The sequence below is a fragment of the Meriones unguiculatus genome, chromosome 1 (assembly GCF_030254825.1).
Source record: "Meriones unguiculatus strain TT.TT164.6M chromosome 1, Bangor_MerUng_6.1, whole genome shotgun sequence".
Taxonomy (NCBI): domain Eukaryota; kingdom Metazoa; phylum Chordata; class Mammalia; order Rodentia; family Muridae; genus Meriones; species Meriones unguiculatus.
Window position 1 is genome coordinate 68,135,721 of NC_083349.1, and position 12,800 is coordinate 68,148,520.

Genomic DNA, 12,800 nt, shown 5'->3' on the forward strand with positions numbered 1-12,800 from the left:
ACATGGTCTCAAGCAGGAAACCCAAGCCTGTTGTCAATATGTAAAGAAAAGCACAGGAGCCAGGAGCAAACCCAATGGGACTTTTCTCTGAGTAAAGACTGAGGCAATGGGGTCATAGCTCTTGCTCGTTCACAAGCCTTTGTGGGGATTTTTTTTTCCTGGTTTCCACATTAATGAGATAATTGTCACTTTACGGCTGAAGAATGGATGCCAGTGAGACTTGGCTCAGGTAAGAACGCAAGTTCCCTGGTGCGCCTGGATCCTGCCTGCTGTTTCAGGACTGCTTCAGGAATTCAGAGTTGTCAAAAAAGCTGTGTTTACCTCCAGGGCTGGTTTGTTGCTGCTGGGCCCTGCTGCGGGCTCTTCAGGCTTATCTTCTCTAGATAGACATGTGCTGAGGACTGCACAATTCTGACCCAGATGGAAATCAGCTGCAAAATACCTAGTGTCACACACACACACGCCGTGCAACCTTAGCCAGCTGCTTCTCACTGACACATCCTGTCCCCAAACGGCTGACTTCTTAGAACACTGAGAGCTGAGCCAAGACCAGCTGCTAGTTAGCTGCTAGCAAAAGCCCCACAGGAGTGTGTCTACCAAGAAAGGACTATTTCCATGAGCTGGCTGCCCAAGACACCTCACTTTTACAACTCTCATGCAGGGAGGAGATGGCTAGGGGAGAGTGCACAGAAGAAAGTGGTCATAGGGCTACAGAACTGGCCAGCAGCAAGCAACCGTCTTAGGCTCCTGCACATTTGTGTGTGTGTGTGTTGTGTTTGTGTGTTTAAATTCTGAACTATTTCATTCAGAGAACAAAAACCCATTGGGAAAATGTTTCATGTTTCTCTCTCCCTGGGAATTTCTACAGAACTAACAAAAGGCTCCATCCTGCTCCAACTCCCATGGCCCTAAGCTGCTAACCATTGGTCCTCTCATGTTCAAACTATCACTCAGGATCATGAGGGGTTGGTCATGGCTCCACCTCCCTCCCCAGCTGGGAGTCTCTCTCTGCTCTCATGGTTCCTATGCTTTGATCAGTAGCCTCCCTAATGCACTTATCACTCCTAAGCACACTCAATACTTATTTTTGTGGGTTGTATCTTTCCTGCCGGTCTAATCTGTGTGTTTTTTAAGGGTAAGGCCCCTGCTTATCTTTGTACACAAAGTCTTTGTATGCTATACATTGTGGGATGTTCAGTGCATTTTGTTGAAGTAAAACCAGAACAAAGCCATAGGGTTGAAGGTGCAGCCAGGCATCCACACTCTCCCTTGCAGGGAAAACACCTTCACTCTAGCCTGTTCAGAGGACACTGCAAAGGAGACCTCAGTGTCAGGTGCCTCTGTTCCTCCAAGAGACAAGGAGGCAGGAAGCCAGGACTGGACAATAGTTAGTGATTAGCTTTATTTATATTCGAGATTTGGCCAGAAGAAGCCTTCTTTTTTTTTTTTTTTTTTTTTTAAGTCAAGCAGAAGGTGGGAGAACTGGGATTTTAACCAGGCTTTCCCTGACACAGAAGACCCATTTTTTTTCCTCCCATGAATGAGCCCATAGCTCCACACCCGAGGATGCAGCTGTTTGCTGTTTTCCCAGAAAAGGGCTCTAGCTGGCTAGGCCTGGGAGGGTCTAGGCACCCAGACAGGCAGCAGCTGGCTGCAGTCCATTCTCAGCTCTGTGGCTGGAGAAGCTGTTTATGAACTCGGCCTGTGTGAGTCCTGGCAGCCCAGCTGCTCCAGCGGGGCCTTTTCACAGATGACCCAGTGGGCAGGTAACGCAACATCACACAGGGCCTTTGTCTGCAGCGCATGGTGTTCTCCAAAGGGGAGTTTGTTTTGGCCATGCTGCTAGGGGCAAGCGAAGTGGAGGCCTCCAGCCCTCTCAGCCAGTGAACCTCTTGCTCAAAGAGAGAAATGGGAGGGGTGGGTGCTTGGGCCAAGCAAAGCCTAAGTGGAAACATGGAAGAAAAATGGCCTGAGCTGTATTCAGGGCAGGGGATAAGGAATTCCTTGAGGGCCTGAACTGGGTTTTGTGTCACAAGACTGTAGAAGACAGTAGAAAACTCAGTGTTGATAGAGAGCTTAGATCCCAGCCCTGCCTGTTACTGCTTGGGTGGGGATAGGCAAGTGTTTTTTTTTTTTTTCCCCCTCTTAGCCTCAGTTTCTTTATCTGTTGTATAAAGAGGATAACAGCAACATTTTTTTTTTCTGGGTTTGGTGAGGACACAGAGACTTTCTGTATTGTGCTAGGCATGTAGGAATCAAAGAGTGGCAGAGTCCCTATGAGGTTTTTTGTTGTTCGTTTGTTTTATTTTTCAAGTATCACCTCAGTTCCTAGGTTTATGAACTAATGAAAAGGCCAGGGCTGCACAGAACACCCACACAGCAGTGTCCAGTGACCATGGCTAGAAAAAAGGAAACAAGGTCATCACGAGCAGACTCACATTTAGAGGAACTCTGCTCCAGAAGCAGTTGAGTGGAAGACAATCTGTTTCTAGTTAGGGAACAAACAGCCAACGGGAGAATTGTACAGTTATGTTGCTTCATAAGTGTGCTCAACTGAGGGGGGAGTGTGTGAGAGAGAGACGTTCATGTGGTGTGTATGATGTCTCTGTGTGTGGCATTTGTGTCTGCATAGTGTGTGTAACCGTATGTCATATGTGCTTGATGTGTGTGTATGTGTATATGTGTGTGTTAGTGTGTAGAGGAGTGTTACATCTCTAATAAGATTGTAGAGACTGGTTTTTCACTTTCAGTGCTCAAATATGAAGAAAATGTTTATGAGGTAAATGTTTACTTTTAGCACATGCGTATCTCCTTCTGTAATTCTCCTAGTGGTCCCAGATGGGGAAAGCGAGTCTCAGAGTAGTCACTTATGATCAACTCCATTTTCTGGCAGAGGTGGGCCTGAGCCTAGGCCTCACCAGCAACAGCAGCATTCAGGCCTACCCTCTGAATGAAGGAACTCCTGAATGCAAATAGCCTTGAGGTTTGGCTCTTTGCTGGAGGTGAGCTTTTTTTGTGGCGAGTCACCTAAATAACTGTGTTCTGTTCTGCCTCCCAGACCCACGGCTTCCGGTGCAGCTTGTTGCTACCCTCGTTTTTATTTTTGTCGGCTCTTCCTCTGAAGCAGACCTCACACCACTGAAGCCGGCCCACTACTTGGAAGAAGACTGGCCTCTGGGCTGAGCCAGGACGTTCAATTCTGCCTCAGCCAGGCCAGCTGGGTGTGTCAACTTGTTCATAATGCCTAGGATCCAGTGTAGCTGCAGCCCTGGGGAACTTCACCTTCTTGCCATTCCTGGGGTGGGGGCAGGGGAAGACAGAACTACCCCAGTGCCTCTTTTTGCATGTTCACAGCACAGCAAGGCCTCAGCTGCAAGCAGTGAAGGCTGCTTGCTGTGCTGTGCTATGAGCAGCTCCCTGCAGGCCCGGCAAATGACAGGAATGTCACGGGCCAAACCAGGAAGTGAAACTCCCAGGACAGCCCCAGATAGACTCCTGCAGAAAATACAAGTTTTATTAGTTCCTTTACTCTTTTGCCAAACGTTTGTGGGCAAGCACCTACAAGTACCAAGGTCTGGCCTTTCCGGGATCCATAATTCCAACGGACCAAGCAGTGTGAAAACAAAAATCGGAGGCAGGAGGCCAGTGTGGCGCTACACGAGCAGATATGGGAAAAGGTGGACCTCCACACTCTGGCTTAAGGGAAGATTACTCAACTCTGAAGGCTCAGTCAGGATTCAAGAAGTAAATACCAATAGCAGCTAAGCATTATTTACCAGTTGTTACAAAATGTCAGGCCTCCCACTCAGAACTTAACAAATATTGTTTCATTTAATTTGGACAAGGACCCTAGTGCAAAAGGTGTCATAATTATCTCTGTTTTCAGGAGAGGAGACTGGGGGACAGTGAGTGTGAAGTAACTTGCCCAAAGTGAGTATTTTACTTGTTGAGCAGAGTTCACCTGGGAAGCTGCCTGTTAGATTTCATGAGGCTAAGGAGTAAAGGGAGGATAAAATGTGTGCTTTTAAAAGGTATCTTGTGTGAGTTGGACACTGGGCCAAGCACAGCCTGCTTGGACATGTGGGCTTCCCTGGCCACCAGGTCACATAACCCCACTGCCGTGGCTCCCCCACTGCCGTGGCTCCCCCACTGCTGTGGCTGGGAAGCTTGTCCAGGAGACAAGTCCTAGCTTGTTGCTGGCCCTGCTCCCCTCAGGCCTGCGGCCTCTACTTTCAAATAAGTCTTCCCCTCGCTCTCTGCCTGCAGAAATTTTATAAGGCTTCCCGGACTTACAGCAAATACAGTCTTAATGCAGCACCCCAGGCTACTTTCCTACTGGTTTGTACAAGAGCTGGAGCCATTTCACAGGTAGTACTTAACCACCTTCCCAGGCCTCTGCTGTTCCCTGGGAAAGCCACTCTCAGGACTGGCACTGACTCAGGCATCTTTGAAAGAGAGCTAGAGTCAGCATTCTAACTGAGCTAGGAGATCTTCTTCTGCAGGGTAACAGTATTTGTAGGAACAGCTGATCCTTTGGAGAAAGTCACATTTGTCTCCTAAGGTCACGTGATCATGGTTGGTAAACTTTGGTTGCAAAGCAGTTATATGGTTTCAAATAAACCAGCTCCATCCATGCCTGTGGCTCCTAGCCAGCCCATCACTCACCGTATGGCTTGAGCACAAGAATTCACCCCCATGGATAAAGCTGACACAGCTTCGCCATGTTGCTTCTCTCAGTTCTGGTGCCTTAACACCTACCTTAGATCTCTAAAAAGATTCTTAAGATTTACTTTTAATGCATGTGAGTATTTTGCCTGTGTGTATGTATGTGTACCACATGTGTGCAAGAAGGTCAGGAGGTCTCAGGTCCCTGGGAACTGGAGTCACATATGGGTGTGAGCTGCCCTGTGGGTGCTGGGAATCAAACCCTGGTCCTCTGAGAAAGAACGTGTATTCTTAGCCAGTGAACATCTTCCTGGGGCCTCTAACACAGAGGTTCTAAGCTTAATGCTGCCATCCTTTAAAACAGTTTCTCACGTGTGGTGACCCCTAACCATAAAATTATTTTTGTTGATACTTCATAACTGGAATTTTTCTGTTATGAATCATACTGTGAATATCTGTGTTTTCTGATGGCCTTGGGCGACCCCTCTCAGGTTGGGAGAAGGTGGCTTATAAGCAGAAACTGCCACCCTACTTCCTGGTTGTAAATGTGTGTAACTATGGACAAGGGCTGGCTAGAAGCAGAGCCTTACACCATCTGCCAACTTAGAGATTATTTTGAGGGGCTAGAGAGATGGCTCAGTGGTTAAGAATGCATACTGGGTCTTCCAGAAGATCTGAGTCCTCCTGGCACCCATGCCAGGAGGCTCACAACCACCTCTAACACCAGCTGCCCGGGATCCAATGTTATTTTCTAGCTTTGTGGGCACTATACTCATGCGCATGTATCTGTGCAAGGACATACAAACATACATGTAATTAAAAATAAAAGCAAGGGCTAAGGCCATGTGGATGGAAACCTAAGGAGCCTCAGATGTGGACCTGGAAACACATCAAATCCCATTCTCTCGAAGCAATGTTTTTCAGCGTGCGCTCCATTAGGTGTTGGTAGGAATGTGCACAAGAGTGCCAGGATCAAGAAAGCTCACAAACACTGGGCTGTAGAACATCATAGAAACTGGTAGACGCTTGCAGAGCATATTTCCAGAAGAAACAAAAGATGCTTCCTCCCCAGAAACTTCGTGGATTTTAAGCAATAAGCTCGGGAGCGTGCCTCTCGTTTAGAAAATGTGTGGATCTTCAGCGTCTGTTGCTGGCCTGTTGCTATAGACAAGGGTAGCTACCCTACGTAACTGGAGCAACTACTGGAATGTCCTAAGGTGGCGTCTCCACTGTGGTCCCAGAAGTCAAGTTTTAAAGTTGTGGTTCTTTTAAAGATACTTTGTGATGATGCAAAATAAACCCACCACTTTCACCTCTGAGGGGACTGGTCAAAATTTCTCCAAGAGCTAAAAATGACCATGATCTGAGAACAGAAATTTAGGTTACCATCAATACTGTGTTTCAACATGGTAGCAGTTCCACTAAGGTTTCTTTTCTTTTTTCTTTGAGATAGGGTTTCTCTGTGTAGCCCTGACTGCTCTAGAACTCACTCCATAGACTAGGCCTGGCCAGAATTTAAAAAATCCACCTGCCTCTACCTCCCAACTGCTGGGAATTAATGGTGTGAACCACCATTGCCCAGCTCCAGTTAGTTTTTATGCTAATGGAACATAGCTCATAAATTAAAATTTTTCTCAAATATATGAGTGAGTTCCTCAGGTAGACAGTTACAGGAAAAGGGAAGCCACTGCTTTAGGTTTTACATGCTGTCTGGTGGCATTCTTAGCTTTGGGTTGGTGGGAAGCTAGGGTGTTGTTTGTACATTCCAAAGAAATTTACCAAATAGTCACAAGGATGTGAGTTCACAGCAGAGGTGGCCAATTCATCCATACTTAAGGGATCAACAGCCCAAGACCATTTATCTCTGGATCCACAACATTCCAACCTCCCCACAGTCCCTGAGGCTCCACCAGCTGAGCAGCTGGTGAAATGGTCAGGGTGGGTGCAGCTTTCTTCCTGGGACAGTCACTAACATTTTGTTCTGTACCTGGTTTGACCTACAGAGGGAAGGAAAGCACGATGAATGTCCCTGGACAGACATCCAAATGTTATAGCGTACTAGTTCCTAAAACTATCATTTTGGTGACATGATTCTTTTTGTTGTCTTTTGAAAAATATTATGAAGCAGCTGTGCCATCAAATGCATATTCATAATAAAACTTGCATAAAATTTAAGATCTTTTTACATCCTTTGAAGCCCATCAATAAATCATTGACCCAGATTCCTTGCCTTCAAAGAGAACTATCGAAAAATAACACACGCACACACACACACACACACACACACACACACACACACACTGGTTGGAATATTGTCTCCTCTGCAGTTATTTTTCTTTCCTTTGCATTCTTAGTTCCCAGACGGTTGCTTGTTGCCAGCTAGGTCCTATTTGGAGGACAGTTTTGTTAGTTGGGCTGAAGGACTGCCAGCTGTGTCCCTGGTTATGCTCAGATGTAGAGTCTGGGGATTTTCTGGAGGTGAGGTTTAAAAGTGTCAGGCCTCGCTTTCCTGTTTGGAAGTGGTCCTCCTGGCTTGTTGGAAAGAAGAGCACGGTGTGTGTGCGTGGGTGTTGCAAACATAAGGAGAGGCACAAGCCACAAGCAAAGGATCCTGTGGAAAGGTAGGCCGCAGCACTCAGTGAGACCGTTCACTTGCCTGCGTTTGCCTGGACCCTGATTGCTCTCTTTCTTTTGGGCACAGTTTTGTTCTGTTTTCTCATAATCTGGGAAAATTGTCTTCACTAGGCCATGTGCCATACCCTTGCATTGGGTCTGATCTTTCATGGAGTCCAATATCTAGGGGCAAGGAGATGGTTCAGTCAGGGAGGAGCTTGCATTGCTAGCATGAGGACCCCAGTTCCATGTCCAGCACCCCCACATAAGACCTGGTGTTGTAATGTGGCTGGTGCTCCCAGCACTAGGGAGGGGGACACTCAGGGCTTGCTAGCTAGCCGTCTGGCCTGATTGGTGAGCTCTAGGCCAAGGAAAGACCTTGTCTAAAGGAGTTGGCAGATGTTCTTGAGGATGATAATGTTAGGTTGTCCTGCAGCCTTCACATCCAGGTGTACACGCAGGTAACTATGCATACACAAACCCTCACAAAACATGCATTAAAAAGATCACGTTTTGGCTTCCCAGTTCTCTTGTCCCTAATTTTATTTTTCTGTTAAGATTAACAGAGGTTTGGTTAAGGAGCTTCACTTTCTTTGGTATGGCACTCCCTTCCTCCTGGGCAGACCCAACACCCCTTTCTCTGCATTTCTCTGTAGAGCTGGTTCTTTTAATCACAACTCCGGATCATTCATTACTCTTTCTTACTGCCAGGAAGAAAAAAATTTCTTCTTTCTATTCCAGCCTTCTTTTACTACTAGCCTTATGATTGGTACTTGGGAGGGAGGCTGAGGCTGTATGGACACAGAGGTGAGCAGGATGTAATGGCAACTCCGTGTGCTCAGATACTCAACAGAGAGAAGAAAGACTGGTTCTGAGATATGTGAAGCTTTGCCAGGAACCCAGTGTTCTAGGAGAATGCAGATAACGCCCCCAGAGATGCATGGGGCAGCCCCACACCAGTCACAGTGGAGCAGCAAGCACAGGAAAGCATGGGGTTCCATAACCAATTATCACAAAAGCCGGAGGAGCTGGGTTTTGCACATGTTTAGAAGTCAGGGCAGGTATAAGGTATAGGAGATGTGGTAAAATTTTATTTTCTTTTTAAGGAAAATGTGTTTTTCTGGTGTTCCCCACCCCTCGTTGAGCTAGCTCCTAACTTGCTAATGTAGAGGACTGAGTTGGTAAAGAAGCTCTACAGAAGACCAGCGTACGCCAGAGCCTCTCAGGAGCTGAACTGGTGAGGTGAACGGTCACTAGTTAATCCATGCTCCTTGGTAAATACTGTGCTAGCACGCCACATTGCTTCCTTGTGCTGTGTTCCTGATCATACCACATGTTCTGCATGCCCGGAATGAATGAGACTGTTGAAAATATCTAGGTAGGCAGCATCTTTAACATCACCCATTTTCTCTCTACCATACTCCTTCCCTCATCGTTACTTCCAGGGCTTTAAGAAGAAATGGAGTCATCTGATAGTAGCTGGCTCTGGGGACCAGGTGCCTGACTGTCATTTAAAAGACTCAAGGCTGAGCAGTTGGAAGAATCTAGCCTGGCCTGGCTTCCAGACAGCTGGAGTCTTCCTGTCTCCATGACCCCTACGCGGCCGGTGCACCAGAACCTTGTTTCTCTCTCTTCTGGCTTTGATTCTAACTGGGGAGGAGCATTTGGACCACTCACTAAATTTCTCTGGATCTGTTTCTCTATTTATCAAACCAAAGGTTTGACGTAGGGAATTCCCAAATTTGCTGTCCACATAAAAGTCCCATGATTACTAGTGACCTACTTAAGCTTCATTTCCCTCGCCTTTAAAGCACAGAGGGTCTTATCCACATCACTGGGAGGTGGTGATAGTATACACAAAGTGCTCCTTTAAAGGAAACCTTAAAACAATGCAAATCATAGTTGTCATCACTACAATTCTTTTTCCAGCTTCCTCTTTGAGGCTATGCCTCAAGTGTTTCAGCATTTGTGCTAAAGGAGATATGTCCTCTCATGGAAATTGCTAAGTTCTTGGCTTCCACAAAAGGAGGCCAAGATATCAGTGAAGGTAAATGAAGCTGATGCAAATGACAACTGCATCTGCATGTTCTTTGGAAGGAAAAGAGCTACTCTCCCCGGAAAGATGGATGCTTCTCAGTTTCATGCAAGGGTTTGAACAGAGTGCTCAGACCTCAAAGCATGAAAAGGCTCTGAAGAGCTCCAAGGTCGCCCATAGTAATTACTTAACGTTAACCTGTTAGCATAACACCAGTCCCCCCTACCCTTGCCCTGTCCTTCTTTTGTTTATGGGATGGCTTCATGTTGTTGCCCAGGCTGGCTGTCCTCTTGCCTCTCTCTGCCTGCTGATGGAATGACAGGTATGACTGCCATGCTTGGCTTCTGCCATCATGCTTGCCTTTGGGATGGAGTTTTACTCTCAAAGCTTTGTATCCAGAGACAGCTCCTAGATTGAAAGTGACACTTATTTTGCCCCTACCTCATTTGAATCCTTTCTAGATGCTAGAGGAAAGTTCTGTGGTCCCTTATTTTTCGCTCCCAGGACTCCTGTGGTGCCTCCTAAGTTCTTGGCAGAGCCTGTCAAGGTGTCAGAACTTGAATGAATCCCAGACAACTCGCAAAGTAGACAATTTCTTTTATGACCTAGATTATTGGTGCATTTAATTGATCTGGGAAAGAGATGTTGAAATGCCCAAAGCCACGCAGTTAGGAACAAAGTCAATAACTTAAAAGCAAAAATTAGAAACTGTACTTCCCTTCATGCAAACCTTAATGAGCCATGTAAACCCTCTGTGCATCTTAACAGCGCTTAGACCCAAAGCATACCAGGAAACCAAGGTATTTAATGCCTATCTGATTGCACAGCAAGGACTCTGCTGTCACCCCTGGACAGGGACATGGCTTGCCCTTGGTTATAGTTATAGTCTTTCCTTTCCTTTTCATCCCCGGAATGAGTTGTTTTTGAAAGGAAGTGGAAGTTGCGATTTCATTATCCTGGATAGAGTGAGTGAAGAGGAAGGGAATCTTGTCTAACAGCAAAATTATTGTTAAGCCTATAGGCAAATGGCAAATGGCTTTAAAGAACAAAGAGTGTATGGCATTTTATAACGTGAGAAGAAAATACACACAATGGCTAAGAACCTTCAGAAGTCCTAGGCTTTAGGTATTAGCCATCCTCAGATAGAAAATGCCTTTTCCAAAAATACAGCTGGATTAATTAGCTGCTTTTCACAGAATAGGCAGCCAATAAATAACTTGCAGATTGATTTGCTAGGCAAGAATTCTTGGCACCTTGTTACTTTTCTATTTCTAGTTTATTTTTTAATTTTTATTATTATTATTTTTTTTTAAATAGTTAGCTATAAAGGCACAGGTGATCAGGGCTCAATATGGCTAGAAGGAATGTTAGTGACGGTGGCCGTCATCTGTAGTCCCAAATTGGTTTATTGTAACATATTCTAGGATATCTTGAGGAGTTTCAGGTTCAAATAAATAGAGATATTAAGTTTCTTAGGCTGGTCACCAAAGGTGCTAAAAGAGCCAGGAGAAAACAAGGTTTACCTTTGTCGAAACACTTTCTTTCTAAGATGTGGCCACAAAACAGTTTCTTCCCTACTTTTTTTTTAGGATATCTATTAAAATATTGCAAAATTTATATACCTGTGAAAATGCCTTCTGAATTTTACTGACAAAGAAACAGCTGTCCTGAGAAGTGAGTGAGGTTGTTATAGAGAGCAGGGAGCTGGGGCTAGAACATCATTCCAATCTTGCCCAAACTGGTCAACCATATCCTAAGGTGGGGTTTGGGATTTCAGATTATCAGGGTAAGGATTGAGATAATGAGAAGAAAGCATCTGAATATTTTATTCTCTTTAGGCCTATTCTCTGGGGCAGGTTTGCTAAACAGACAGCTTTTGAGGTCCTAGATTTCCTTGTAAAAGTGGGAGTTATGTTTTATTCTTATTTTCTAGGTTTTGGGATGACTTTCCTATAAAGCCTGGATGTACCATGTGTGTGAGTAAAAGGGAGAAGGGAGAATTTAGTAGAAGTCTGCAGCTGATGGCAGGGTGGGAGAAAGAAAGGGTCAAGAAGTAAAGTCAAATGAGAAAAGGGGCGAAGTGAGGGTTGGGTGAAAAGAAGCCATGGTCACAGATTAGGAGAGAGAAAGGAGACAGCTGCAGATAGTCAAAAAAGCCACGAAACTGAGTGGTTTGGAAGCTCTGAGTATAAAACTGAGCATGGCTCAATGATGCTAACTCAGATGCTGGTCATGTGAAGAAGTCCCTGTGGAAGAATCAGGAATGACTACCAACTGCTGGATTCCCTGTGAGCTCACACAAGGCATACTTACTGCATGGGTATAATATAGCTACAAAACACTTTCTTACGCAGTCCATAGAAAGGACTAGTGAGACACAAGCCAGGACTGCGACTCGGATTAAAGAATGCCAGATGGAATGCCATCAGTACCTCCAGATTGGCTGATACTCCGAGAAATCAGGTTTCAGAAAATGGATCATATTGGCATGAGACTTGATAAAGACTGCAGGAGGTCAAGATCCATGGATAGGATGTACTACGCAGAGATACCAACTAGGAGAGGCATTGCAAGATACTATGAGAAAGACCTGGCAAGACAAAAGGGAAGATGTGGAGCAATGAGCTGTCTACTGGGTTCCCAGAGGAGGGGTGTCCATAGACTAGGAAAGGTGTGGAGAGCTGGCCTCAAAGCCTTTAAATCATACTGTGGTTCTAGGGTGTCTGCTGAGAAGCAGGACCCCAGAAAGGCAGTGGAGTGCTTGTGAAGGAGTGTGTGTGTGTGTGTGTGTGTGTGTGTGTGTGTGTGTAATAGCATTAGATAGTACCAGGCAGGAGGAGACTTGAAGAAAGGCCACAGTTCGGGGATGATAGCTGCTAGTGAGCGAGGAAGCAGTTCTGAAAAGAGCGAGCGAACCTTCCAGCATTGCCAGTCACACTAAAGGCAAACAAGGCGAGAGGAAGCAGGTCAGTTGCTTTCCAAGGGGGTGCATGTGGCACTGCATATTATCTCAGGAGATAACGACCAGACTTAATGAGGGCCAGATAGAGATGGCAGCCAGAGGGGGGTTAATCACATTAGACAACCAGAGAAGGCAGTTTCAAGACACAAACTGTAGCCACAGTTGAGAAACTCAGCTTTGAAAAGAATACAAGAACCACAGCGGCCTGGTTGGTTAGCAAAGCTTCAGCTGCTGAATCTCTTTATCTGGGAAACGGGAACCATGTTTGTCTCAAAGGATTAGGCCTTCGCTGCGAGAAACTTCTGAGCACGTGGACACACGGTAGGAGCCACGCGTGAACGAGGGCCAGCGGCAGAAATAAGGAGAGGCAGCTGGTTTTCCTCGGTCGCCCAGAAACGGAGGGGACCTCAGGAAATCCACAGCCTCTGAACTAGCTGCGACGCCCCGGGGAGAGGCTAGGCCGGACCGGTCAAGGGGCCGCACCTCGGCCCCAAGCCCTGCACAGCCCTCCACCCGCCTCCACAC